Source organism: Maylandia zebra, linkage group LG20 (genome assembly GCF_041146795.1).
Source record: "Maylandia zebra isolate NMK-2024a linkage group LG20, Mzebra_GT3a, whole genome shotgun sequence".
NCBI lineage: Eukaryota > Metazoa > Chordata > Actinopteri > Cichliformes > Cichlidae > Maylandia > Maylandia zebra.
The window spans coordinates 17,528,489-17,555,511 of NC_135186.1; the positions used below are offsets into that span (position 1 = coordinate 17,528,489).

A 27,023-nucleotide genomic window follows, 5' to 3' on the forward strand; every position below is an offset into this window, starting at 1 on the left:
TGTTGCAAAATGTCATGTCAGATTTTGCTTGAGAAGATCTTGTCAGATGGGTTGAGGCACATGACGGTGGGGGGAAAGCACAGACAAGCAGGCTCAGCATGTGTGCTTTTTTATTCGTGGGGCATACGTGTATATGTTTGTGGCGTGTAAGTACATGTTTATGTTTGTGTCAGATTCTGTCTTGTTCACATGTAAAAGCCACCAGTCACGCAGCGCATCTGCATCGCAAGCAAGAGTAAGAGGACACGCCAGGTTATTTTATTATCTACCAATCTATGCTGTATGAAAGGAGCTGATGCAATAGAGGCTTTTACTTTGAAAATAATACCCTGTGACATGTTTGCATAAATAAATGTGTCATTTATTACCGTCTCGTTCAGTCTCACTGTTCATGTTAGAATATTATTAGTGGAGACGTTTGTTTTTCAGTCACTGAAAGCTTTTACGTTTGCTGTTCTGTCTACAATATCTTTCCTGGGAATAATCTCCTTTGCATGGGAAGTGATACGTTCCTGATTTGATTACGAACAGACGCAACAACTTAGCAGTGAAGAACACAACTGCTGAAAGGCAAGAACAGCATCCTCGGGACCTCCAACAGCATATGAAATAAAAGGGGGGAAAAATGGACCTCTGGACTCGTACTGTATAAATCAATTTTATAAAACAAATTGGCCACATATCACTCCAATTTTATCCTTTTCTCTAAACCTGTGGCCAGTTTATGACTATGGACATATTCTGATCTAAACAAAGCTGCACTGGTCACTAATATGAATAAATTAATAAATAAAAGCAGCATTCATGTGCATTCTAGCTCATCCCACTAGACATTAGCTCCATCTTGTGGGCTGTATTTAAAAACTAGACTTCTGAGCTGGAGGCTGGACGTGACATCTTCTCATGTCTCCACACTTACTGCTGTAGCTCCTAATCGGTAGCTGTCAGTATTGTTATGAAACTGCTTTAAAATTTTTATTGCCGTGTTTAAGATCCCCATAAATTAAGATTATTGCAGCTTTTATTTGCAGCTATAAATATTTCATATTTGAGTCTTTGGGTATAGATGATAGTAAATTATACTTTATACTACTATACCACTTCACGGAGTAACATTTAGGTTCCGTACAGTGATGTCAGAAGCTGATATAAGTCACTCACTGGAACTTAATTAATCAAAGTTCTATGTGTGGCATCAGAGACCCTGAAAAAAATCTCTGAAATTTGACATTTCACTGACATTTGCACAGACAGAATGACAGTGGCTTTCACTAAGCAGCTGATGGGAACTATTTTTGGAGATGACCCAGAAAGATTGACAAAATGCAAATAAACAGAGAAGAGCAAATGGATTTATGATCAATATTGGCAGCAGTAGGCAGACAACAGATGTCTGTCAGATTGGGTTTCTCGGCTAAAGTAATTACAAAGAATAAAGTATGCCAAGTTACTTATAATGTGCCTCTCTGGTAGGGGGAATTTAACTAATCAAATGCATATCTCCAAACTCCACAGAAGGGCAGAGGGACAGTGTGTCTGCCAGAATGTATTTAAAGTTACAGTTAGACCATTAAACTAAGTCTGTGCCACATGCTAAATTGTCCTTTGAAGATCACTGGCCCAGCCATTAGTAGATTACTCTTTGAAATTTTGTCCACAAGAGAAAGCCTGTTGTAAAGTACATGCATGAATCTGATATTATGGCAGTAGGATCAGGTGGGTTTTATGAAATAGAATGAATGTGAAGTTTATTGATTTCAGGATTACTGTTGCTTACTGTTGAAAAAAAGATCTTAGGTTTGAACCTCCTGCTTTCTTCTGCTCTCCACATTAAAAATATATTGTACGTTGCTCTGTGCGTACTACACCTTTGATAGATAGGTCACCAATTTTCAAGGAGTGTGTGTTGTAAATGGCTTCTGGTCCGTGACTTCTTTTTATGCCAGTTTTATTTTAAATTCTGGTTCTATTAACAATAAAAATAATAGTATACAAATATATATATTTTGGATCAAGAAAAGCTGTGAAGGTGACCAGTAATTTTAAAATTTCTTCTAAAATTATGGGCAGCCATTACAGAGTCCTTAAGACTGGTATAATATGTAAATTTTCCTTAGTTCTTGTATTTTGCACAATTTAAAGTCTATTTCATGGTTTCTAATTGATACCTGTTAATCTACCAAAGAGGAAATAAATGCATTAATAATAGTCTGTGTGTCAGTGTTGAATGCATTATAACAATATTCCCTAGGTGGTAGAAGAGGATCTTCTAGATCTTGCATATATGTCTCTTGAAGGTCAGACTATAATCAAATAACACACCCAAGTTTCTGACAGCTGATTTCATGTAAATGCATAAAAGACCAAGGGAAGACTTGGTGCTTGGAAGCAGCTCATCTGAACCAATGATAAGAATTTCTGTCTTATGCCAGTTTAATTTCAAAAAATGTGCACAAACCCTATTCTTAATATCAGTTAAGGCAATTTGTAGGGCTTGAGAGGATAGTTGAAACGGTGGAGATCGACCTGTGTCATTGGCATAGCAGTGGAATGAAATGTTGTTTCTCAGTAGAGAGCATAGGTAAGGGAAAAGGGATAGGTCCCAGTATAGACCCCTGAGGAACTCCAATATTTAGGGCAGATTAAAGAAAGCTGTGGTCATTAATGGAAACAAAACATTTTTGATTGGCCTCTAAATTAAAATTGTATGGTTTACTGTATCAAATGCTGCATAAGTCAAGTAGCAGATTTTATATTCTGTACTTAACACTTAAATGAGCTTATGTAAGTGTTACTGCTTATTGGTGCATCAGTGATTTATTATCTCAGAGAGCGTTAGCTTCAGTATAAAGTGCTTTGTTTGGGGGTGTTTGGCCATAATTAATTTGTTGTAATGCTTTTGTTATGATTTTTCTGGCCTTGTTAGCATTAGAGCATGTAAGAATATGTATTATTTACTATACTTTTAGTCATACAAATGCTGTAGCTGTAACACCTACTCTGTTGGTAGGTTCAATTACCTGTATTTTGGTCCAGACAAATATATTAAAGTCCTGGACAGACTATCATTAACATGCATCCCATTTAATTGTTCCCCTAACTTTAGTCAAAGATTTAAACAGAGGCTCTGATCGAGGGTCTTATTGTTTTTTTCTTTGAGAAAAAAACATTTCACCCTGCTTGTTGAGAGCTCAGGGTTTCTCTTGAAAATTGAATCAACTACTTTGATTATATTTTAGTGCGTCCTGGGTTCCTCCTGGTGCATGGCAATCCCCAGCAGTTCTTGGAGGATGAAGGAATTGACACCATTGACTGAACCCCGTGCTCGCCTGACCTGAATCCAGTAGAGCACCTCTGCAACATTATATTTCATCCGATACCAAGAGGTTATACCTCAGACTTTCCAGGAGCTTTAATTACGATTACTATTAAAATTTTGATAACTGTTGACTGTCTTCCCTACACATTAAATGTGTATGACCCTTAATTGACCTAACACTTCCTTAAACCTGATGGGGCCTGCTGACTCTCATTCAGTTCCCCGTCTGCACTTAAGACAGAGAAATAACATTGTCCTGAGGCAAAAAATCAAAAAATGTTATTTTAAACAGCTGAAATCAAAATCTGACTTCAAACTACCAAATATAGTTCTTCAGATGTTCAAGTACATCCACATATTTTGAACATAGTTATTTCTATTTATGTATAAAAAATGATGTTATTTTTAGCAGTAGCTGATACTGCCTCCAATGTGAATTTGTTTCCTGAAAGGACTGCCAGGTCAAAGGTCAAACCCTCTTCAACTTCTCATTTTAGTAAACAGTGTTGTGTCTTGTGTCATCAAACAGAAAAAAATAATAATTACAAATTTTAGGGGACAGCGTAAAACAAAAAATGTGGTTTGTTGCCCCAAGGCAGCACCGTGCCATAGAGGGCTAATGTGTTGTGATGTGACGCCAGACTACAAAGTGTTACAGGATATGGTGGTCTGTTTTTATCTTTTTTGAGGCATTTTTTCCAAAATGAAAAAAATAAATGTTTTGCTTTCTTTGCAAGCCCCTGGGAACTTGACTGGAAGCGAAGGAGAAGGAAAAAAAATATATATATATATATATATATTTTTTTTTTAAATCACAACAACCACAAATTAAAATACAAAACTGTTCTCACAATGTCAGAGTGTCTAGTTGGATTTGATCACATGGGTTGTTTGGCTAGGCTCACTTAAAGAAAAGAGAAGGTAGTGTTATTTCTTTAAGGACAAAGTAGAAAGAACTCCTATGAAGAGTATAAATGAAGATTGCATTCTGCACAAAATACCAAGGACACCAGTCACACAAAAGAAAGAAAGAAGCATAGAGATTGAGCCACCTGGAGCGCATAAAGCCTGACAGCCAGTTAAGAGCGAGGTCCCAGGACAACTATTGATCAGATAAAGGAAAGCCTTAGGGAACCGAGAGGACAAGGGGAACAACAAGCAGAGAAGCTGAACAATGCTTTCTGATTGACAGAGAGACAAAGTGCTGCTCATGTACTCATGTCTAGGATAAAGGGGGGTTGTTTTAGGGCACAGTATACTCAGCAGAGTAGTAAACACTTTTTAAGCATTGCCATTAGAGCAGCGCTTCCCAAAGTGTGGGGCCCGCCCCCTAGAGGGTGCGCAGAGCCATTGCAGGGGGGGCGTGGTATGAAAAGGAAAAAAAAAAAGAAGAAAAAAGAACGCTTGGACACTGCTAGCATAATGAACAGGTTCTTTGACGGGACGCCCACGCAAACGCAAAGCAGGAGATGAAGCATCGCTGAATATGTTTCCAAACTACGGTAACTTCCTTCTAACTAACTTCCAAAGACTAGAGAATATGGTGAAGCATGTCTTCCCTTTGGCTTCACCTGCACAAGTGCCAAGGTAGGTCTCCCCTGCAGAATTGGTTTTCCCTTTGTCGGGAGCAGCACTGGGCTCTCCAAATCACAGACAAACAGTATCCCACATTCTTGATTTTTAGTTCACAAACACTTGTTGTAATGACTAACTACTCCTGACATTTTGGAGATGTTAGCTCTTTATACAGTAAAGTTACAGTGGGATACAAATAATATCAGGCTGATTTGTTCCCCCTGTCGAAATCACGGAAAAACAGCATTCCACAGTTGTTTATGTTTTTAAGCCCATTTTGCACAGAGAGGCATTTTTTGATTTGATAGCAATGTTGAATATTATTACAAAGGAAAAAAAACAACTATACGTAAAATAATCACACCGTGACGCCTCTGCCTTTCTAAACGGAGTGACAATAGGTGCGTGTGTAAATGTAAGCGCATAAAAACAGAAGATAGTCAGATTAACAGTATTTTGTCTCTATCTGCCATTCTGCAATTCATCTCATGTAAACAATAACGTGGCGCACAGCGTGACGTGAGTTTGAGAACCACTGCATTAGAGGATAAACTTAAAGTAAGAATAATCTATTATTTATGCAGTCTAGTATAGTATATTAGCCTCAAATGAGGCATAGACAAAGCAACCATATTCTAATTAATGAATTAATGACTAAAACTAATAGTCACCATTCAAATGTGTTCTAAACTTTCAAAGGTTTATTGACTTTCAGCTGCATCCATGAATACCAGTGAAACAGGACATCTGCCTCACTAAAAAGTACAACAGAGCGGCAAACACAAGCAAGACATAGAAATCTTCAGCCTTAACTAGAAGGTGAGTGATCGTAGGATTGCACACAGGTGAGTGTCAACTCGATTGTCTCCAGGTGCGCACTTTATTGAAATGCATAAGCAGAATTACTCACATGCACACATACACACACACAATGATATAGAAGAGAAAGATAGAAGGTGTGTTGGCACAGGAGGACTAGAGGATCATGACACCTTTGTCTTCATGCTCCTACATTGTCATCATATTAATGTTATGCTGGGTAATAATTGTGGGTCCAGATTTAGGTGCTAGCTACATCCTGATGCAAGTTGTCATCATGCAATGCTCTTCCTACTGTCAGTCGATGTTGATCCATTGAACACTTACATCTGTTTAATGGTGTTAAATATCCCAATCTTTGATCTTTGGGCTGAAGGAAGAACAACATAAATGTTCAATCAACAGTCTCTTTATTCCATACAATTCTCATTGTTCCATACAACACTTTTGAGCATTACCATCTGGACGGGAGATATGGAGAGGAGGGTGTCCGCCAGAACTCTTATAGCTTCAGCCCCCCTCCAAAGTCATAAAACCTAAACATCCACATTCTTTCTCTCTCAGTGAGCCTAAGTTATGACCTTGGCTTCCTGTGCAGTATGTTCTGTTCTTTCTAATCAGACAAATAAGGCCATGATTCTCTGAAAACAGTATTTCTTACAAATCAGCAGTATAATGCATCATAAAACAATGTCATTCATTCACAATAAATCAGCAGTCTAATGTAATACAAATCATTCTAATAAATGTAATAGTTATCACCTTCTTCTAAGTCAGGAGAATAATGCAACCTAAAACTACATAATGATTTCACAAGCTTTAATTAGAGGTATAACATGGCATAAAATAGTATAATAATCTCACAATGGACGTATCATACACTATATGGTCAAACATATTCACTCACCCATCCAAACAATTGAAATCAAGTGTTTCAATCACTTCCATGGTCACAGGTGTATAAAATTAAGCACTTAGGCATGCAGACTGCTTCTATAAGCATTTGTGAAAGAATGGGTTGCTCTCAGGATGTCAGTGAACTCTAGCGTGGTATTATGATAGGATGCCACCTGTGCAACAAGTCCAGTCTTGAAATGTCCTCAATATTAAATATTTCAAAAGTGGCACAAAGTGGTAGACCACATTACATCACAGAGCGGGCTCAACAGATACTGTGGCACAGAGGTTGCCAACTTTTTTCAGATTCAGTCAGTACAGACCTCCAAAGTCAAGTCAAGTCAAGTTTATTTATAAAGCACATTTAAAAACAACCGAGGCTGACCAAAGTGCTGTACAATAAAATACAAATATAAAATACAATAAAACACAAGTACATAAAACACCTCACTGATAAAACAATAAATTAAAACAATAAGTTAAACCTTGCTAAAAGCCAATGAGAAGAGGTGAGTTTTAAGAGCAGTTTTAAAAGTTCCTAGGCTTGTGGAGAATCTGATGTGAGGAGGTAAACTGTTCCACAGTCTGGGTGCAGCCACAGCAAAAGCCCTCTCTTCTCTAGTCTTTAGTCTGTACCTGGGAACATCTAAAAGCATCAGGTCTGCTGACCTCAAAGATCTCCTGGGGCGGTAAATGCTAAGAAGCTCTGCCAGGTAAGGAGGTGCAGTACCGTTAAGAACCTTAAAAACCAGCAATAAAATTTTAAAATCAATCCTAAAAGCAACTGAGAGCCAGTGGAGAGAGCAGAGGACCGGAGTGATGTGGTCTCTCTTTTTGGAACCGGTCAGCATGCGAGCAGCAGCGTTCTGCATCAGTTGGAGGCGATGCAGACAGGAACGATCTAAACCAGCATAAAGGGAGTTACAGTAGTCCAGCCGTGATGTAATAAAAGCATGGACCACCCTTTCTAGATCGTTCCTGCACAGGTAGGACTTGACTTTAGTTAAAATCCGTAGATGATAAAAAGATCCCTTGACTACGGAGCTGATTTGTTTATCAAATTTAAAAGCACTGTCAAAAGTAACACCGAGGCTCTTAATGGAGGAAGTACATTCAGAAGTTAGGGGTCCCACAAAATCAAAGGAAAGGTTGGGGTCTTTAGGAAGCCCAAACACAATGACTTCAGTTTTACTTTCATTTAGATGTAGAAAGTTAAGAGCCATCCAAGTCTTAATGTCAGACAAACAGGAGAATAACGGCTGCAGAGAGTCCTTACAGTCTAACCTCAGAGGGAGGTAGATCTGAATGTCATCAGCAAAGGTGTGGAAGGACACATTATGTTTGCGCCAAACTTCATGTGGCCATTAGATTAGCTAAAGAACAGTGTGTAGAGAACTTGATGGAATGGGTTTCCATGGCCGAGCACAATATAGAGAAGTTTAAACTTTGCTGGAGGGGGTGTGGGGTTGTTTTTCAGAAGTTGGGCTCAGCTCTTTACTTCCAGTGAAAGAAACTGAAAATATTTTGTGCAATTTCATGCTCCCAACTTTGTAGGAACAACTTGGGGATGGCTCCTTCCTGTTCTAGCATGGCTGTGCACGAGTGCACACAAGCAGGGTCCTTAAAGACATGGATGAGTGAGTTTGGTGTGGAAGAATCTGACTGGCCTGCACAGTCCTAAACTCAGCCCGAGAGAAAACCTTTGGGATGAATTAGAGCAGCGGCCCCAACCTTTTTTGCACCACGGACCGGTTTATGCCCGAGAATATTTTCACGGACCGGCCTTTAAGGTGTCACGGATAAATACAACAAAATAAAACTAGTACCGGTACAGAAAAAAAGAAGATTTATTCATAACACACGTGAAAAGACCCTTGAAAACCGAGTTAACGATAAAAACGATAACAAAATAACGCTGAAAACCGATAAAAACCCTGAAAACCATACATTTCACACCTGAGCCTCAACTCTCGCGGCCCGGTACCAAACAACTCACGGACTGGTACCAGTCCGAGGCCCGGGGGTTGGGGACCGCTGAATTAGAGCATACACTTCAAGGCCGGCCTTCTCATCCATCATCAGTGCCTGACCTCACAAATGTCCTTCTGGAGGAATTGTCAAAAATTCCCATAAGCACACTCCTAAACCTTATGGAAAGCCTTCCAATGAGAGTTGAAGCTGTTGTAGCTGCAAAGGGTTGGCCGACACCATATCAAACCCTATGGAATAAGACTGGGATCTCAGTTATATGTGTGTGAAGGCAAAAGGGGAAATACTTCTGGTAATATAGTGTATAATAATGTTTCCCACATACTGCCTGGGCAGCTGAAAATGGTCAAAACTAAAATGTGCTCCTTCTACTCAGAGATGAAAGAATGAGTAATGCAGTGCCTCCATGAGACTCACATATATGGTTTTGTATGAAATGACTTATCAGCTAGTTCAGGGGTGTCAATATGCCAGATCTGATCCAGTTCAGTGCACCCTGCTGCATGACTTTGCAATATGTATAACCTGCAGATGAGGTGAGCGCTGTTTGTTGTGTCAGGAGGATCATTACAGGAGGTCAAGGTCAAGGTAACTTTATTTATACCCACAGGCAAGGTAAATCTGCTTTACAGAAAAAATGATAGCATTTAGCATCCCTTCAAAAACACACATACCTAATAAAGATATAAACCTCCCTGTAGCACATATATAGTAATTTAATATTTCGAATCAAAAACAGTTCTTATTTAATTCAGTGAGAGCAACGGGGACAAAGCTATCTCGGAAATAGAAACCTCCGTCCTGAGGAAAGAAGCTGAAATTCACCTCTTAGCGGATGGGAACTATTTTTAAGGAATGATAAAGCCATCCTCTGTACCTGCTTGGAGTACAGGGAGGCTAAACAAGACTGTGGCTCACCTATCAGATGACTGGACCATCTCACTAACTGATTTAGAGAGTTTTTCTCTGTGACAGAGGTCTGACCAAACCATGCCACCAAACAAAAGGATAAAACAGACTCAATAAAAGAACGATAAAACAAAGTTAAAATTTTTTGGTCAATGTGGAAATGAGCACGTTTCCTAAGGCAATAAAGGTGCTGGTGACGCTTTTTACAAACTGATTTGCAATTTTGATCAAAGTTCAGTTTTTCATTGATTATGGTCCCAAGATATTTATATGACTGCACTTGCTCTATTTTCTGACCTTTAATTAAAGTGACTCCGTGCCCATTTTGTTGTTTCCTAAAATCAACAACCATATCTTTTGTTTTAGATATGTTCAGCTGGAGATAAGACTCCTCACACCACTGAACAAAGTCATCAATGACTGGACCGTGGTTAGTTTCACCCTCTTTCAGTAAGATGACAATAACAGAGTCATCTGCATATTTAATGATGGCCCTGTTTTCATATCTGCTCTGACACATGTTTGTATAGAGAATGAATAATAAGGGCGATAAGACACACCCTTGAGGAGAACTTGTGGAGGAGAACACTGGGTCAGACAGAATCCCATTTATTCTCACTCTTTGTGACCTGTCAGTTAAAAAATCTAAAATCCAGCCCACCAGGTTTTTCCTGATTTCAAACTGTTCTAAAAGTCTTTTAATTAAAATATGGGGTTGTATTGTATTAAAAGCCGAAGAAAAATCGATGAAAAGAAGTTTTGCAAAAGTCCCTTTACTCTCTACATGTTTAAGAATCAGATTTAGTAAAGTCAAAAGAGTGTCCTCCACTCCTCTATTACAGGAGGCTTAGAATTAGAATTTGTGTCATGAAAATGGTTGTCTGAACTTTTAATTTCATCTGAGACAGAGATCTGACTCATCATTAGTTTCACAGACGTCTTACTTCCTTAATTTACCACAGTACAGTTTAATGACTGAATGTGGAGAAGCACACATATGGTTGAAATTGTAGACATAATCTTCTTGAGAAAAAATCCTCTCAGGATGACGTGTCATCATCTCAATAATCCTTATACTTTTCATATAGTACAACTATCAGGTCCAGTTTTTAACCTTGTTAATGTTAGTCTGCTTTGCAGGTCAGATGACTAAACAGAGGCTGATAAGATTAGGTCTTAAAGCTCTAGGTGTTTGTATTTACTCCATACTCAGCTGCGGGCAGAGAGGGTGACAGGCGAGGATGGCACTGAAGAGAAGATGCTCGGTTTCTGGAGTCTCCTGGTCCTGTCAGTATTAGTAGGATGCATCTGCTGTGTCTTCTCGTGGATGCTCACCTACCTTGACTCGTTCCAGCCTGGTATGGATTTCCCAACACTGTGGACAGTGGCCCACGTCAGAGACGTTTAATATTGATTACATATGTCTGAATTGCTAACCCTAGCTCAACAGACCACAATGCCCTGGACTGTCAGTATAGTTACATGCTGTGAACATAAGTACCTTTGATCACAGTTTGTGTTGTAAAAGAGAAGGAATATTGAAAAAAAGATCAACATTGTGATATTATTTCTTCCAAACTGACCAGAAACATGCTTGTCAGACTCTCACAGCAAAGGATCAGACTCACTGTGCATGACGGCTCAGGCCAATGATGTCTGTTAAGATTGTCAGTTGTTTAGTGCTTCTGTACAGTTAGGGTCACGTCTCTATTTCAGAATAATTAATATGCGGAAAACACTAAAAGTTGATTGTCTTCCAATATTCTAGCATAATTAAAAAACTTTGACTTTGTAAGTACATATTATTAGTCCTAATGCCAGTATGAGTCTTCATAACTCCTGCTTTGAAATACTGAACTTTGAAATTTACCTGATGAAAGATAGTTTACAGTGGCACTCTGTCAGGATCATTCTGACTATAAGATCACTGTATTAATCTGAATCCTTCTGAAATGTGCTGTGAATGAATGCTGATGCAACTCACTGTGGGAAAGCTGCTAATAAAATGAATCTGTGACACATGCAACACGTTCACAGAGGAAGAGGACTCAAAGGGAGGACACGCAGAGGCTGTGTTGAAGTCAGAAATCCAAATCTTTATTTAAAAAAAAACAGGCGGCGGTTACAAACAGGAAGACAAGCAGTCCATCAAACAGACTACAGGGTCAAACATTCAGAGAATTTAAACAGCAGTAAAAAATAACTGGACACTGAAAAACTTAAAGCAATGTGTGACGCAATAGAAGGAAGCAGTGTGTTACTGTGTTGTGTTGTTTGTTACGTTGTGATGTGTCATATCGTGTCGTGTTGTGTTGTATGTAGTGCCGACGTAGGACAGTTTTTCCAATTTCATTGTACTACTGTACTATGTATGACTGTGCAATGACAATAAAGAGTTATCTTATCTTATCTTATATTCACTGAATTATCATCAATTACAAAAGAGAAAAATGACGATTTCTAAGGATTATTTTCTTAAATGCAGTTAGAGTGTGGCTGGTAAAGATGGAAACATACAGAATGTAAACTGTGTGAGTTTGGTGAACTTTGTTAGTAACAAATGAGGTAAAAAAAAACAACCCCAAAACATACAAAACACAGAAAGAGGCTCTCAGTATTCATTAATAATTAGAAAGAAAAATTCTGGTCGTGGATTTTTACAGTCTTAGTTCCGCTCGCTGTCATCATTATAATCATCATGATAAATGGCGAGGTCCTGAGGTGGGTGGGGCTGTCTCTGTGATGTCACCATGAAGGAACAGCATCTGGCATGTGTTGGTGAAACATCCCAGTACACTGGTGTAGTTTCCTCTCCAGCTGTTTGACATGTGACACTTGAATAGTGTTAGGTCAGGTGACCACATGGTTTCTAAAGTAACTGACAGGAAGTAACCAGGCCGTCAGAAATGGATGGCATGTGTGTAGAGTTACTGGAGTTGGGTAACTCTACTTACCAAAAGCAGAAGCACACAGATGAAGGATCAGATGCTGAATGTTGCAGGAACATGCTCATGTGTGGTGGTCATTCAGTGCTGCTCCGGCAGGTTAGACAGTCCAAGACTGATATGCTGCCCATCTGAGAGTTTGAAAACACACATGGAAAGATTTATTTTGTGTTACAGTCAAAGTTGGATGTTCATTTTTGTCCTTTAAAAATGTTTGTGTATTTGAAAGCACTAACATTTAAGGATGACTTGGATTGTCTCCTTTAAAGGGGAGACAAGTGTATCCACTGATCTACGTCACTTTACCTGGATGATGACTCTTCTCCCCCTCACTCAGAAACACTCCTAATATAACCAAGCAAATAAATAATATTGAAGATTTACTTACATCATTACAAAAACATCAAAAACATCTCCCTTTGATTCTATTTCTCCATTCCTGCTGAACATCAGGCAACAAATATCTCAATAAATCACAGTAAAATGTAAAGCACATGTTTTCTCTGCTTTGTCTAACCTCTGCAGAGCCTCTGTCAAGAAAAACATAACTGTAAGCATAAAACAAATATACATTCATAACACGTCACTGGACAAACCTCGGTCAGTTGATTTCCTCTGTGCAGTGCAGATGAGCATCAGTCAGCAAGTGACTCTGCTGGTTCTTCTGAGGAAACACCACCGTCTCTCCACACCGTCACCATCTGTGAGCACAAACTGCTGCTCTGCCAGCATGTAGGAATCACATATCACACACACAGGGGTGAAGAAACATCAGAGCTCAACTTTGGATACTTTAGATCTAAACAGATCAAAGTAGCTCTTAGTTTCAACAATCAGTGAGCAGACAAACAATGATCCCACCCACTCCATGACATGTTGGTCAGTCACAGGAGCTCGTTCAGTGAGAGACTGAGATTACCGAAAAGCACCACTGAACGACACAGGAAATCATTCCTGCCTGTGGCCATCTCCCTGTACAACGCATCCACTTAACACACTGTTTGCTGCTACAACTACACATGTTTCTTTTCCAAATATTTATTTATAAGTGATGTATGTATGTATGTATATATATGTATATATTGTACTATTCTTAGTTAGCGTATTGTCTGTCTTGTCTTAATGTTGGTTTAAAATGGAGCACTGTAACAAAAAATAATTTCCCCCAGGGATCAATAAAGTATTCTGATTCTGATTCTGATACCAAACTGATTCTGTATGAATACAATATGGTATTTTCAATACAGGTGTCAAATTAATTTATTAAAACTAATACAGATATATGTATATTTTTTTTGATAAATTAATTTGCTAAATTATAAGAATATATATATTTTTTCATTTAACAATTGCAACTAAAAGAAATTAAATATTGAACAAAAATATATTGTCACATTCTTTGCATGCTCAGCACGATGACAGACTTGAAGTTGCTACAGATTTTAAGAAGTGATAATTATAGGGAAGAAACTTCTCTTTTTCATCCGTTTAATCAAACATTTGATGCCTCAGCTGTCTCAGTCCTATAGCGTTCTGCAACTACAACTAACCTGAGGCTTGGATTTGGCTGCAGGTGCCCCTGTACATCCTTCTCAGCAGCACACATGTGGGTACCATTTAATCCCACTTCTTCCTGAGCTTTGCTTCATCACAAGACCAAAGGAGGCATCCCGTGTCACAGTCTTATCATCATCCAGAAGAAACATTTGAAGAAACATTTACGCGCCTCCTGGTTTTGTTTTCTGATCCTGCGAAAAGACTGAGGACAACAAAGCCCAGAGAACACGAGATACACAACATCCAACATTCAGACTCAACAGCCTCCATAAATGAAGAGCACCAGGTTGGTTCAGTTATAGTAGATATAAGCATACTTCACATTACTGGGTATGAATAATAATGAGGAGGCAAACTTTGACGATGCAGAGCATGTCCCATCATCAGACTGTAAACAAACATCCACCAGGCTTCTTTGTTGCCAAAATTGATGATTCTCCTATCAGGGATCAGTAGCGTGTATTAACCTGTGGTACAAGCAGCAGTCACTGAAATATTACTGTTTCAGATAAGAAATCTAGGACATAAAAGCCAGAGTGGGAGGGATCTCTGCAAACTGACTTAGGTCTGCAAGTGTGAAGCTCAACAAAAATCTGACTCTCCAGTCACAGACAAACAAAAACTCCAGCTGGGAGATAGAAAATGCTGTCTGGGTCCTGCTGGATGTTGCTGGTCAGAGTCCACACATTAGCAGAGTGCTTCTTGGTCCCACTGACCCATGTGGACAGCGACTGTGGAGAACTGTTCTGGAAAACAGAGAAGAGAATTAAAATAACAAAAAGTAGCAGCAGTTCAGATCTGATTTAATTTAATTTCCTTCACACAGCACATTCGTCCAGGCTGACAGGTAAACAGAATTAATCTCAGGTAACATGACTCATAGTAGAGATTCAGTAAGAAAGATTGCAGGCTCTAATATTATTACCACACAATCCAAGGACACACCAACAGCTCCGATTTGTAGAACTATTTAAACAAATGTCTTCTGAATATTCAATTCAGGTTCGCAGTGGGAGGGTGGGAGGTGTCGTGGAATTTTTTAAATAAAGTCTGCAACACAGAAAGAGCTGTGATCAAGCTATTTATTACTGCGCCAACACACATCAAACATCACAGTTCAGTCATGTCAGCGCTGCCACAGAAGTGGTGCTCCTACTCCTTTATGCATTCCAAGGAAGAGGGAGGAAGTTACAAACGGATCCTACCACACTTCAACGGATCAATGGTTATGCTGTTTTGTGGCCTTATCAGCACCCGTAAAGGGAGTTGTTTTCTCAAACTGCTGACGCTGAAGTAAGTTCATCTAGTTTTAGAAACTTTCACTGAACAGTAACAGTGTTACAACTAAGCATATGCATAAGCACTTAAATACTTTAAATGAGAATAACAGAAAATTTCTATTACAGAGGCTAGAGCCTGTCCCAGTAGTCATAGGTAGAGCACACCTGGACAGGTCACCAGTCTGTCAGAGGACTAACACAAAGACAGACACCAGAGTAACAAATCTATTTAAAATTAATGTAAGTTTGCTGCAGCTGTATGTATGAACATGTGTTTCTGTGCTCACAGTCCACCTCTCAGGAACCTGTAGTTCACTTTAAGTCTACTTTAAACAAACCTCACAAAAGGCTGATGTGGCTGGATCAGTAGTCTGATTTGAGTACGATACCTTTGGCCAGGGATTACTCTGGTGCATCGCTTCACTGCAGTGTTACGTATTTTCCCCACACCTGAATAAAAAAAATACTGATATATACAAATAACAGCTTCAGCTGATGCAGCCTGACTCAATCCTAAATGTTCAGCACACAGAGACACAGAGGTGCCGTTTAAAGTTTAGTGTTAACCTGAGTCACTGATCATTTGCAGTATTACAGAGTCTGGCAGTCTTTGCATGATGTCCACGTCACTGTAAGTTTCTAGCCGACTCTCAGGTGTGACAGGTGTGCCAGCAGGAAACAGTAATAATAACCTGCATCCTGAGGTTTGTCATGCAGGACTAAAGAAGCCAGGCTTTGTTCACACAGCTAGGATTGTATTTTACACTGACCCTGGGTCAGTATAAGTATCATACAGTTTAAACGAAGCACTGAAACTTGCACATATTTATTATAGATGCACTGAAGCTAATCAAGATATTTGCTGTCAATCTGTGGCTGCGATTATTATTATATATTATTATTATATTACTGGAAACTTTATTAACTAGTAACTTCATCAGTCATGACAGAAGCTAATATTTCTGTGCTAACATCGTTTAAACAGTAACAGCTTTCCTCCAATATAAGCTAACGTTTACACCGTAACTTTAAGCTAGCACCATAAAGACGGTAAAACACGTAATAATATCTACAAATGCATCTTAAAGCTGTTATATTAGCACTCGGTGTATTACTAACATAACCACATTAACATTACTGACACTCGCTGACTTTTAATAGTCATTCTATAAATGCTGTCTGTTTAAATGGTCTTACCTGTACACACTGCATATCCACCGGATTCCAGCCAGAGTGGATTCTGGAGTCTTCCCACGCTCCTGTTAGTGATCCTCCATCTGGATGGATGAGAACAACCTTCTGAACAATCTAGCAGGAAATGGCCCATATCTATGGGACTGATTTGTGCTAATAACGCCCATTGTATGAACTGATAACAGCCGAAGCGGGTGAATAAAGTCACCCAGTAGCTAGCTGTGCCATTACCCAGCATACATCACTCCCTCCATAAATGCAATAAACGATACAAAAGTAATAGCCTATAATTAATTCCTCTGCTGTATCTGCTGTTTTTCAGGTAGTTGTTTACATTATATAATTTATTGTGTTCTGTATACCTCACTACAATGTGATTTGGAAAATGTCTAAATATACCGACAACAGGCACTTCCGCAGCAATCTCTTCAATCGGAGGACCCTTCACGCACAGGCCCCGACGCGAGGGGCCTGTGCGTCCATAAGTGAAGCAGAGGGATAGTGATGGGCAGATGAAGCCTCATGAAGCACTGAAGCTTTTCATCCAATTGGTTCACCTCAACGCGAAGCTTCTTGAAGCTTCATTTGCTCTAGCAGGACACCTACTGGACGTAAAAATATTAGTTGGCATGAATTTGAAGAGTGTGGCATTTTGCACACAGCCTGTAAATGTCAACAACAAAAGGAGTGTGTAAAACATCTATATTGTAGTGATGGCAGCATACTGTGTATATTTATGCTGGCAGTATGGAAAATGATTATTTGCGGCAAAGTTCGAACCGCTTCCTGAACCAGTCACGTGGTACAGCCGGGCAGCGAGGCTTCGGACGTCATCATTTTCAGCTCCTCCCATAAATGAAGCAAGCCTCGATACGCATGGCGGCGGGGGGCGTGGCCCGCCTCCTGTGACATCAAGGTCCAAAGCCCTATTCGGCTTACAGGATGATGACGTCACATATATTTAGAATCTTACAACAAATTTGGTCCTATGATGCTTTAATCCGTTGATCCGCAAAAGTCTATAAATAGGGGTGAAGAGCAATGACTTTTAGTTAATTAATTGCAGCATTTATGTTAGCAGAATTGAAACGTTCACCAAAGAGGTATTTTGAAACACCTGGATCCTTTTTGGAGTAGCTGTTTACAGATTCCAACATGTCTCAGAGGAAACAACCCTACAGATTTCTAAGGTAAGTTTTCTTTCTTTTTTTCTGTTTTTAGGTTGTTCACTGACAGAATAAGAATCACACAAGCTCACCTCTAGACAGCTGCCCTGCATGGTTTGAAGCAAAGTTTTCTTCTATTTGATCTCAAAAAGCTCCTAAAACAGTCAGTGATCACCGTTGACCTCCCTCGGCTTTTATTACCGCTAATCATTTATTTAAGCTCAGTTTTTAAAACCTTAGGATGTAACTACAACCCAGCCCATGCAGCAGTATATGAATGACTAACCTCGTATTGTGGATGGATTATCTCAGTTGTTCTCCTGGCTGAAGTTTGGTCCTTTTACAGCATCCTGCCATGCGATTACATTTGTTCCTGACCACCGAGAACGCTCACATTAACTTTTATCGAGTGGAAAAAAAGTTAGCTTGTTTATATTATGCTAACATAGCTGTGTCGCTAGCGGTCACGTAGCACATCATTATATACCAGCTAGCCCAACTTCAGTCACCCTACAAACGTCACTGCTGTTTAGTTTTCTGTCTTCATTTATGCTGGAAGTGATAGCAGAGTTGTACGTTTTAATTTGTTTCCAAAACCCCGCAGTCAGGACATGCTATATTGTATTTAGATAGAAGCTAGCGAGCTAACTCCCTGCTAACTTCTAACTCCGTTAAATGTCATAAATTCCGTTTTCATGGATGCCTGGATGTTAAACTCAATTGTTACACCTGGTAGAGCAGAACGCTGATCATTTTATTAAAGATGAAAGACTTTAGACAGTTTTTCAACTCTCAATAATGCCATAGTGATCGTTTGATATATGGACCTGCAGCGGAGTTTAGACCCAGACACGGCTAGTGACGTCAGACTGAACAACCGGATAGTGATATGAATTAATTTAGAACTCACTGGAGAGAAAATGCCACGAGCAAATCAACAAAAAGCTGGGGATTGCACATGACTGGCGTCTTTGTTTGGTGATATCGGATACATGTTGCCGCCAGGATGGAAAACGATGAAAAGATAGCCCATTATCCAGGTTCTTGCCTTCACGATCATGAGCTCTAACGTTGCAACCAACTACAAAACAAGTACGAACCATAGCTGAAGCTGTATCCTTTGTCTGGCCTACTGTCATGGCGGCGGGGGGCGTGGCCCGCCTCCTGTGACATCAAGGTCCAAAGCCCTATTCGGCTTACAGGATGATGACGTCACATATATTTAGAATCTTACAACAAATTTGGTCCTATGATGCTTTAATCCGTTGATCCGCAAAAGTCTATAAATAGGGGTGAAGAGCAATGACTTTTAGTTAATTAATTGCAGCATTTATGTTAGCAGAATTGAAACGTTCACCAAAGAGGTATTTTGAAACACCTGGATCCTTTTTGGAGTAGCTGTTTACAGATTCCAACATGTCTCAGAGGAAACAACCCTACAGATTTCTAAGGTAAGTTTTCTTTCTTTTTTTCTGTTTTTAGGTTGTTCACTGACAGAATAAGAATCACACAAGCTCACCTCTAGACAGCTGCCCTGCATGGTTTGAAGCAAAGTTTTCTTCTATTTGATCTCAAAAAGCTCCTAAAACAGTCAGTGATCACCGTTGACCTCCCTCGGCTTTTATTACCGCTAATCATTTATTTAAGCTCAGTTTTTAAAACCTTAGGATGTAACTACAACCCAGCCCATGCAGCAGTATATGAATGACTAACCTCGTATTGTGGATGGATTATCTCAGTTGTTCTCCTGGCTGAAGTTTGGTCCTTTTACAGCATCCTGCCATGCGATTACATTTGTTCCTGACCACCGAGAACGCTCACATTAACTTTTATCGAGTGGAAAAAAAGTTAGCTTGTTTATATTATGCTAACATAGCTGTGTCGCTAGCGGTCACGTAGCACATCATTATATACCAGCTAGCCCAACTTCAGTCACCCTACAAACGTCACTGCTGTTTAGTTTTCTGTCTTCATTTATGCTGGAAGTGATAGCAGAGTTGTACGTTTTAATTTGTTTCCAAAACCCCGCAGTCAGGACATGCTATATTGTATTTAGATAGAAGCTAGCGAGCTAACTCCCTGCTAACTTCTAACTCCGTTAAATGTCATAAATTCCGTTTTCATGGATGCCTGGATGTTAAACTCAATTGTTACACCTGGTAGAGCAGAACGCTGATCATTTTATTAAAGATGAAAGACTTTAGACAGTTTTTCAACTCTCAATAATGCCATAGTGATCGTTTGATATATGGACCTGCAGCGGAGTTTAGACCCAGACACGGCTAGTGACGTCAGACTGAACAACCGGATAGTGATATGAATTAATTTAGAACTCACTGGAGAGAAAATGCCACGAGCAAATCAACAAAAAGCTGGGGATTGCACATGACTGGCGTCTTTGTTTGGTGATATCGGATACGGAAAACGATGAAAAGATAGCCCATTATCCAGGTTCTTGCCTTCACGATCATGAGCTCTAACGTTGCAACCAACTACAAAACAAGTACGAACCATAGCTGAAGCTGTATCCTTTGTCTGGCCTACTGTCATGGCGGCGGGAGGCGTGGCCCGCCTCCTGTGACATCAAGGTCCAAAGCCCTATTCGGCTTACAGGATGATGACGTCACATATATTTAGAATCTTACAACAAATTTGGTCCTATGATGCTATGACATGGTTATATATTTACATGTAGATAATGTCCTCAAGTTCTGTATAACCACTTTTTCCTCTCTCTGTGTTTGTTTCTCGTTCGTTGTTGTGTGTGTGTTTGTGTGCATTTGTCTCTTTCAAACAGGTGCCGGTCCTCACCTCTGCAGTGCTGCCGTCTCCTGTAGCGCTGCATGGTTCTAAGCTAAGTTTCCTTTCCTTTTTCTGTTCTCTCAGATTTGTCCTCAGGTTTGAAGTGTCTGTGTTGTGCAGCTGGTCTGGTCTGTCTCTAGACAGTTCAGGCTTCACCCACTAGTTAAATGGTGGAGGCTCACAGCGACATACTCAACACACAAGTTTCTGAACTCTGCATGAGGGTTTCTCCGACGAAGTGAGGGCCGTGAGGCACAGCTCCCCGTCCCCCGGTGACCCTGCTAGGTCCACCTTCTTAGGGAAACCCTCTGCAGAGGAGCTGACAGAGCCAGGAACTTGTGAGTTGCGTGTGTCCACTCAGGCATCATTCATGCTTGTTCTGTAGGCAGTTCCTGTCAGAAGGAGGAGGCGCGGCAGGAGCGTCGGGGGGCGGAAGACGGTGCCTCAGTGCCTCTCTCCTTCTGACATTGTTAAAGAAAACACAACAAATTTGTAATTATGTAGATAATTACATGTAGATAATGTCCTCAAGTTCTGTATAACCACTTTTTCCTCTCTCTGTGTTTGTTTCTCGTTCGTTGTTGTGTGTGTGTTTGTGTGCATTTGTCTCTTTCAAACAGGTGCCGGTCCTCACCTCTGCAGTGCTGCCGTCTCCTGTAGCGCTGCATGGTTCTAAGCTAAGTTTCCTTTCCTTTTTCTGTTCTCTCAGATTTGTCCTCAGGTTTGAAGTGTCTGTGTTGTGCAGCTGGTCTGGTCTGTCTCTAGACAGTTCAGGCTTCACCCACTAGTTAAATGGTGGAGGCTCACAGCGACATACTCAACACACAAGTTTCTGAACTCTGCATGAGGGTTTCTCCGACGAAGTGAGGGCCGTGAGGCACAGCTCCCCGTCCCCCGGTGACCCTGCTAGGTCCACCTTCTTAGGGAAACCCTCTGCAGAGGAGCTGACAGAGCCAGGAACTTGTGAGTTGCGTGTGTCCACTCAGGCATCATTCATGCTTGTTCTGTAGGCAGTTCCTGTCAGAAGGAGGAGGCGCGGCAGGAGCGTCGGGGGGCGGAAGACGGTGCCTCAGTGCCTCTCTCCTTCTGACATTGTTAAAGAAAACACAACAAATTTGTAATTATGTAGATAATTACATGTAGATAATGTCCTCAAGTTCTGTATAACCACTTTTTCCTCTCTCTGTGTTTGTTTCTCGTTCGTTGTTGTGTGTGTGTTTGTGTGCATTTGTCTCTTTCAAACAGGTGCCGGTCCTCACCTCTGCAGTGCTGCCGTCTCCTGTAGCGCTGCATGGTTCTAAGCTAAGTTTCCTTTCCTTTTTCTGTTCTCTCAGATTTGTCCTCAGGTTTGAAGTGTCTGTGTTGTGCAGCTGGTCTGGTCTGTCTCTAGACAGTTCAGGCTTCACCCACTAGTTAAATGGTGGAGGCTCACAGCGACATACTCAACACACAAGTTTCTGAACTCTGCATGAGGGTTTCTCCGACGAAGTGAGGGCCGTGAGGCACAGCTCCCCGTCCCCCGGTGACCCTGCTAGGTCCACCTTCTTAGGGAAACCCTCTGCAGAGGAGCTGACAGAGCCAGGAACTTGTGAGTTGCGTGTGTCCACTCAGGCATCATTCATGCTTGTTCTGTAGGCAGTTCCTGTCAGAAGGAGGAGGCGCGGCAGGAGCGTCGGGGGGCGGAAGACGGTGCCTCAGTGCCTCTCTCCTTCTGACATTGTTAAAGAAAACACAACAAATTTGTAATTATGTAGATAATTACATGTAGATAATGTCCTCAAGTTCTGTATAACCACTTTTTCCTCTCTCTGTGTTTGTTTCTCGTTCGTTGTTGTGTGTGTGTTTGTGTGCATTTGTCTCTTTCAAACAGGTGCCGGTCCTCACCTCTGCAGTGCTGCCGTCTCCTGTAGCGCTGCATGGTTCTAAGCTAAGTTTCCTTTCCTTTTTCTGTTCTCTCAGATTTGTCCTCAGGTTTGAAGTGTCTGTGTTGTGCAGCTGGTCTGGTCTGTCTCTAGACAGTTCAGGCTTCACCCACTAGTTAAATGGTGGAGGCTCACAGCGACATACTCAACACACAAGTTTCTGAACTCTGCATGAGGGTTTCTCCGACGAAGTGAGGGCCGTGAGGCACAGCTCCCCGTCCCCCGGTGACCCTGCTAGGTCCACCTTCTTAGGGAAACCCTCTGCAGAGGAGCTGACAGAGCCAGGAACTTGTGAGTTGCGTGTGTCCACTCAGGCATCATTCATGCTTGTTCTGTAGGCAGTTCCTGTCAGAAGGAGGAGGCGCGGCAGGAGCGTCGGGGGGCGGAAGACGGTGCCTCAGTGCCTCTCTCCTTCTGACATTGTTAAAGAAAACACAACAAATTTGTAATTATGTAGATAATTACATGTAGATAATGTCCTCAAGTTCTGTATAACCACTTTTTCCTCTCTCTGTGTTTGTTTCTCGTTCGTTGTTGTGTGTGTGTTTGTGTGCATTTGTCTCTTTCAAACAGGTGCCGGTCCTCACCTCTGCAGTGCTGCCGTCTCCTGTAGCGCTGCATGGTTCTAAGCTAAGTTTCCTTTCCTTTTTCTGTTCTCTCAGATTTGTCCTCAGGTTTGAAGTGTCTGTGTTGTGCAGCTGGTCTGGTCTGTCTCTAGACAGTTCAGGCTTCACCCACTAGTTAAATGGTGGAGGCTCACAGCGACATACTCAACACACAAGTTTCTGAACTCTGCATGAGGGTTTCTCCGACGAAGTGAGGGCCGTGAGGCACAGCTCCCCGTCCCCCGGTGACCCTGCTAGGTCCACCTTCTTAGGGAAACCCTCTGCAGAGGAGCTGACAGAGCCAGGAACTTGTGAGTTGCGTGTGTCCACTCAGGCATCATTCATGCTTGTTCTGTAGGCAGTTCCTGTCAGAAGGAGGAGGCGCGGCAGGAGCGTCGGGGGGCGGAAGACGGTGCCTCAGTGCCTCTCTCCTTCTGACATTGTTAAAGAAAACACAACAAATTTGTAATTATGTAGATAATTACATGTAGATAATGTCCTCAAGTTCTGTATAACCACTTTTTCCTCTCTCTGTGTTTGTTTCTCGTTCGTTGTTGTGTGTGTGTTTGTGTGCATTTGTCTCTTTCAAACAGGTGCCGGTCCTCACCTCTGCAGTGCTGCCGTCTCCTGTAGCGCTGCATGGTTCTAAGCTAAGTTTCCTTTCCTTTTTCTGTTCTCTCAGATTTGTCCTCAGGTTTGAAGTGTCTGTGTTGTGCAGCTGGTCTGGTCTGTCTCTAGACAGTTCAGGCTTCACCCACTAGTTAAATGGTGGAGGCTCACAGCGACATACTCAACACACAAGTTTCTGAACTCTGCATGAGGGTTTCTCCGACGAAGTGAGGGCCGTGAGGCACAGCTCCCCGTCCCCCGGTGACCCTGCTAGGTCCACCTTCTTAGGGAAACCCTCTGCAGAGGAGCTGACAGAGCCAGGAACTTGTGAGTTGCGTGTGTCCACTCAGGCATCATTCATGCTTGTTCTGTAGGCAGTTCCTGTCAGAAGGAGGAGGCGCGGCAGGAGCGTCGGGGGGCGGAAGACGGTGCCTCAGTGCCTCTCTCCTTCTGACATTGTTAAAGAAAACACAACAAATTTGTAATTATGTAGATAATTACATGTAGATAATGTCCTCAAGTTCTGTATAACCACTTTTTCCTCTCTCTGTGTTTGTTTCTCGTTCGTTGTTGTGTGTGTGTTTGTGTGCATTTGTCTCTTTCAAACAGGTGCCGGTCCTCACCTCTGCAGTGCTGCCGTCTCCTGTAGCGCTGCATGGTTCTAAGCTAAGTTTCCTTTCCTTTTTCTGTTCTCTCAGATTTGTCCTCAGGTTTGAAGTGTCTGTGTTGTGCAGCTGGTCTGGTCTGTCTCTAGACAGTTCAGGCTTCACCCACTAGTTAAATGGTGGAGGCTCACAGCGACATACTCAACACACAAGTTTCTGAACTCTGCATGAGGGTTTCTCCGACGAAGTGAGGGCCGTGAGGCACAGCTCCCCGTCCCCCGGTGACCCTGCTAGGTCCACCTTCTTAGGGAAACCCTCTGCAGAGGAGCTGACAGAGCCAGGAACTTGTGAGTTGCGTGTGTCCACTCAGGCATCATTCATGCTTGTTCTGTAGGCAGTTCCTGTCAGAAGGAGGAGGCGCGGCAGGAGCGTCGGGGGGCGGAAGACGGTGCCTCAGTGCCTCTCTCCTTCTGACATTGTTAAAGAAAACACAACAAATTTGTAATTATGTAGATAATTACATGTAGATAATGTCCTCAAGTTCTGTATAACCACTTTTTCCTCTCTCTGTGTTTGTTTCTCGTTCGTTGTTGTGTGTGTGTTTGTGTGCATTTGTCTCTTTCAAACAGGTGCCGGTCCTCACCTCTGCAGTGCTGCCGTCTCCTGTAGCGCTGCATGGTTCTAAGCTAAGTTTCCTTTCCTTTTTCTGTTCTCTCAGATTTGTCCTCAGGTTTGAAGTGTCTGTGTTGTGCAGCTGGTCTGGTCTGTCTCTAGACAGTTCAGGCTTCACCCACTAGTTAAATGGTGGAGGCTCACAGCGACATACTCAACACACAAGTTTCTGAACTCTGCATGAGGGTTTCTCCGACGAAGTGAGGGCCGTGAGGCACAGCTCCCCGTCCCCCGGTGACCCTGCTAGGTCCACCTTCTTAGGGAAACCCTCTGCAGAGGAGCTGACAGAGCCAGGAACTTGTGAGTTGCGTGTGTCCACTCAGGCATCATTCATGCTTGTTCTGTAGGCAGTTCCTGTCAGAAGGAGGAGGCGCGGCAGGAGCGTCGGGGGGCGGAAGACGGTGCCTCAGTGCCTCTCTCCTTCTGACATTGTTAAAGAAAACACAACAAATTTGTAATTATGTAGATAATTACATGTAGATAATGTCCTCAAGTTCTGTATAACCACTTTTTCCTCTCTCTGTGTTTGTTTCTCGTTCGTTGTTGTGTGTGTGTTTGTGTGCATTTGTCTCTTTCAAACAGGTGCCGGTCCTCACCTCTGCAGTGCTGCCGTCTCCTGTAGCGCTGCATGGTTCTAAGCTAAGTTTCCTTTCCTTTTTCTGTTCTCTCAGATTTGTCCTCAGGTTTGAAGTGTCTGTGTTGTGCAGCTGGTCTGGTCTGTCTCTAGACAGTTCAGGCTTCACCCACTAGTTAAATGGTGGAGGCTCACAGCGACATACTCAACACACAAGTTTCTGAACTCTGCATGAGGGTTTCTCCGACGAAGTGAGGGCCGTGAGGCACAGCTCCCCGTCCCCCGGTGACCCTGCTAGGTCCACCTTCTTAGGGAAACCCTCTGCAGAGGAGCTGACAGAGCCAGGAACTTGTGAGTTGCGTGTGTCCACTCAGGCATCATTCATGCTTGTTCTGTAGGCAGTTCCTGTCAGAAGGAGGAGGCGCGGCAGGAGCGTCGGGGGGCGGAAGACGGTGCCTCAGTGCCTCTCTCCTTCTGACATTGTTAAAGAAAACACAACAAATTTGTAATTATGTAGATAATTACATGTAGATAATGTCCTCAAGTTCTGTATAACCACTTTTTCCTCTCTCTGTGTTTGTTTCTCGTTCGTTGTTGTGTGTGTGTTTGTGTGCATTTGTCTCTTTCAAACAGGTGCCGGTCCTCACCTCTGCAGTGCTGCCGTCTCCTGTAGCGCTGCATGGTTCTAAGCTAAGTTTCCTTTCCTTTTTCTGTTCTCTCAGATTTGTCCTCAGGTTTGAAGTGTCTGTGTTGTGCAGCTGGTCTGGTCTGTCTCTAGACAGTTCAGGCTTCACCCACTAGTTAAATGGTGGAGGCTCACAGCGACATACTCAACACACAAGTTTCTGAACTCTGCATGAGGGTTTCTCCGACGAAGTGAGGGCCGTGAGGCACAGCTCCCCGTCCCCCGGTGACCCTGCTAGGTCCACCTTCTTAGGGAAACCCTCTGCAGAGGAGCTGACAGAGCCAGGAACTTGTGAGTTGCGTGTGTCCACTCAGGCATCATTCATGCTTGTTCTGTAGGCAGTTCCTGTCAGAAGGAGGAGGCGCGGCAGGAGCGTCGGGGGGCGGAAGACGGTGCCTCAGTGCCTCTCTCCTTCTGACATTGTTAAAGAAAACACAACAAATTTGTAATTATGTAGATAATTACATGTAGATAATGTCCTCAAGTTCTGTATAACCACTTTTTCCTCTCTCTGTGTTTGTTTCTCGTTCGTTGTTGTGTGTGTGTTTGTGTGCATTTGTCTCTTTCAAACAGGTGCCGGTCCTCACCTCTGCAGTGCTGCCGTCTCCTGTAGCGCTGCATGGTTCTAAGCTAAGTTTCCTTTCCTTTTTCTGTTCTCTCAGATTTGTCCTCAGGTTTGAAGTGTCTGTGTTGTGCAGCTGGTCTGGTCTGTCTCTAGACAGTTCAGGCTTCACCCACTAGTTAAATGGTGGAGGCTCACAGCGACATACTCAACACACAAGTTTCTGAACTCTGCATGAGGGTTTCTCCGACGAAGTGAGGGCCGTGAGGCACAGCTCCCCGTCCCCCGGTGACCCTGCTAGGTCCACCTTCTTAGGGAAACCCTCTGCAGAGGAGCT

The 27,023-nt window shown here is 42.1% G+C and overlaps 1 long non-coding RNA gene across 22 annotated transcripts; it reads right to left on the bottom strand.

Moving 5' to 3' along the window:
* Window positions 1-11,591: 11,591 nt before the first annotated feature.
* On the bottom strand, window positions 11,592-20,177 carry LOC112434294 (uncharacterized). Of its 22 annotated transcripts, XR_013094966.1 has the most exons (9): window positions 19,988-20,177; window positions 18,561-19,450; window positions 16,884-18,023; window positions 16,488-16,567; window positions 14,004-15,740; window positions 13,050-13,175; window positions 12,690-12,798; window positions 12,463-12,584; window positions 11,592-12,342 (listed from the first exon to the last, which is right to left on the bottom strand). It is a non-coding gene; the product is annotated as an uncharacterized LOC112434294 (long non-coding RNA). The 22 variants fall into 22 exon arrangements; XR_013094965.1 differs by lacking the exon at window positions 19,988-20,177 and having other exon boundaries at window positions 18,561-19,940; XR_013094977.1 differs by lacking the exon at window positions 19,988-20,177 and having other exon boundaries at window positions 14,004-15,060; window positions 18,561-19,937.
* Window positions 20,178-27,023: the final 6,846 nt, after the last annotated feature.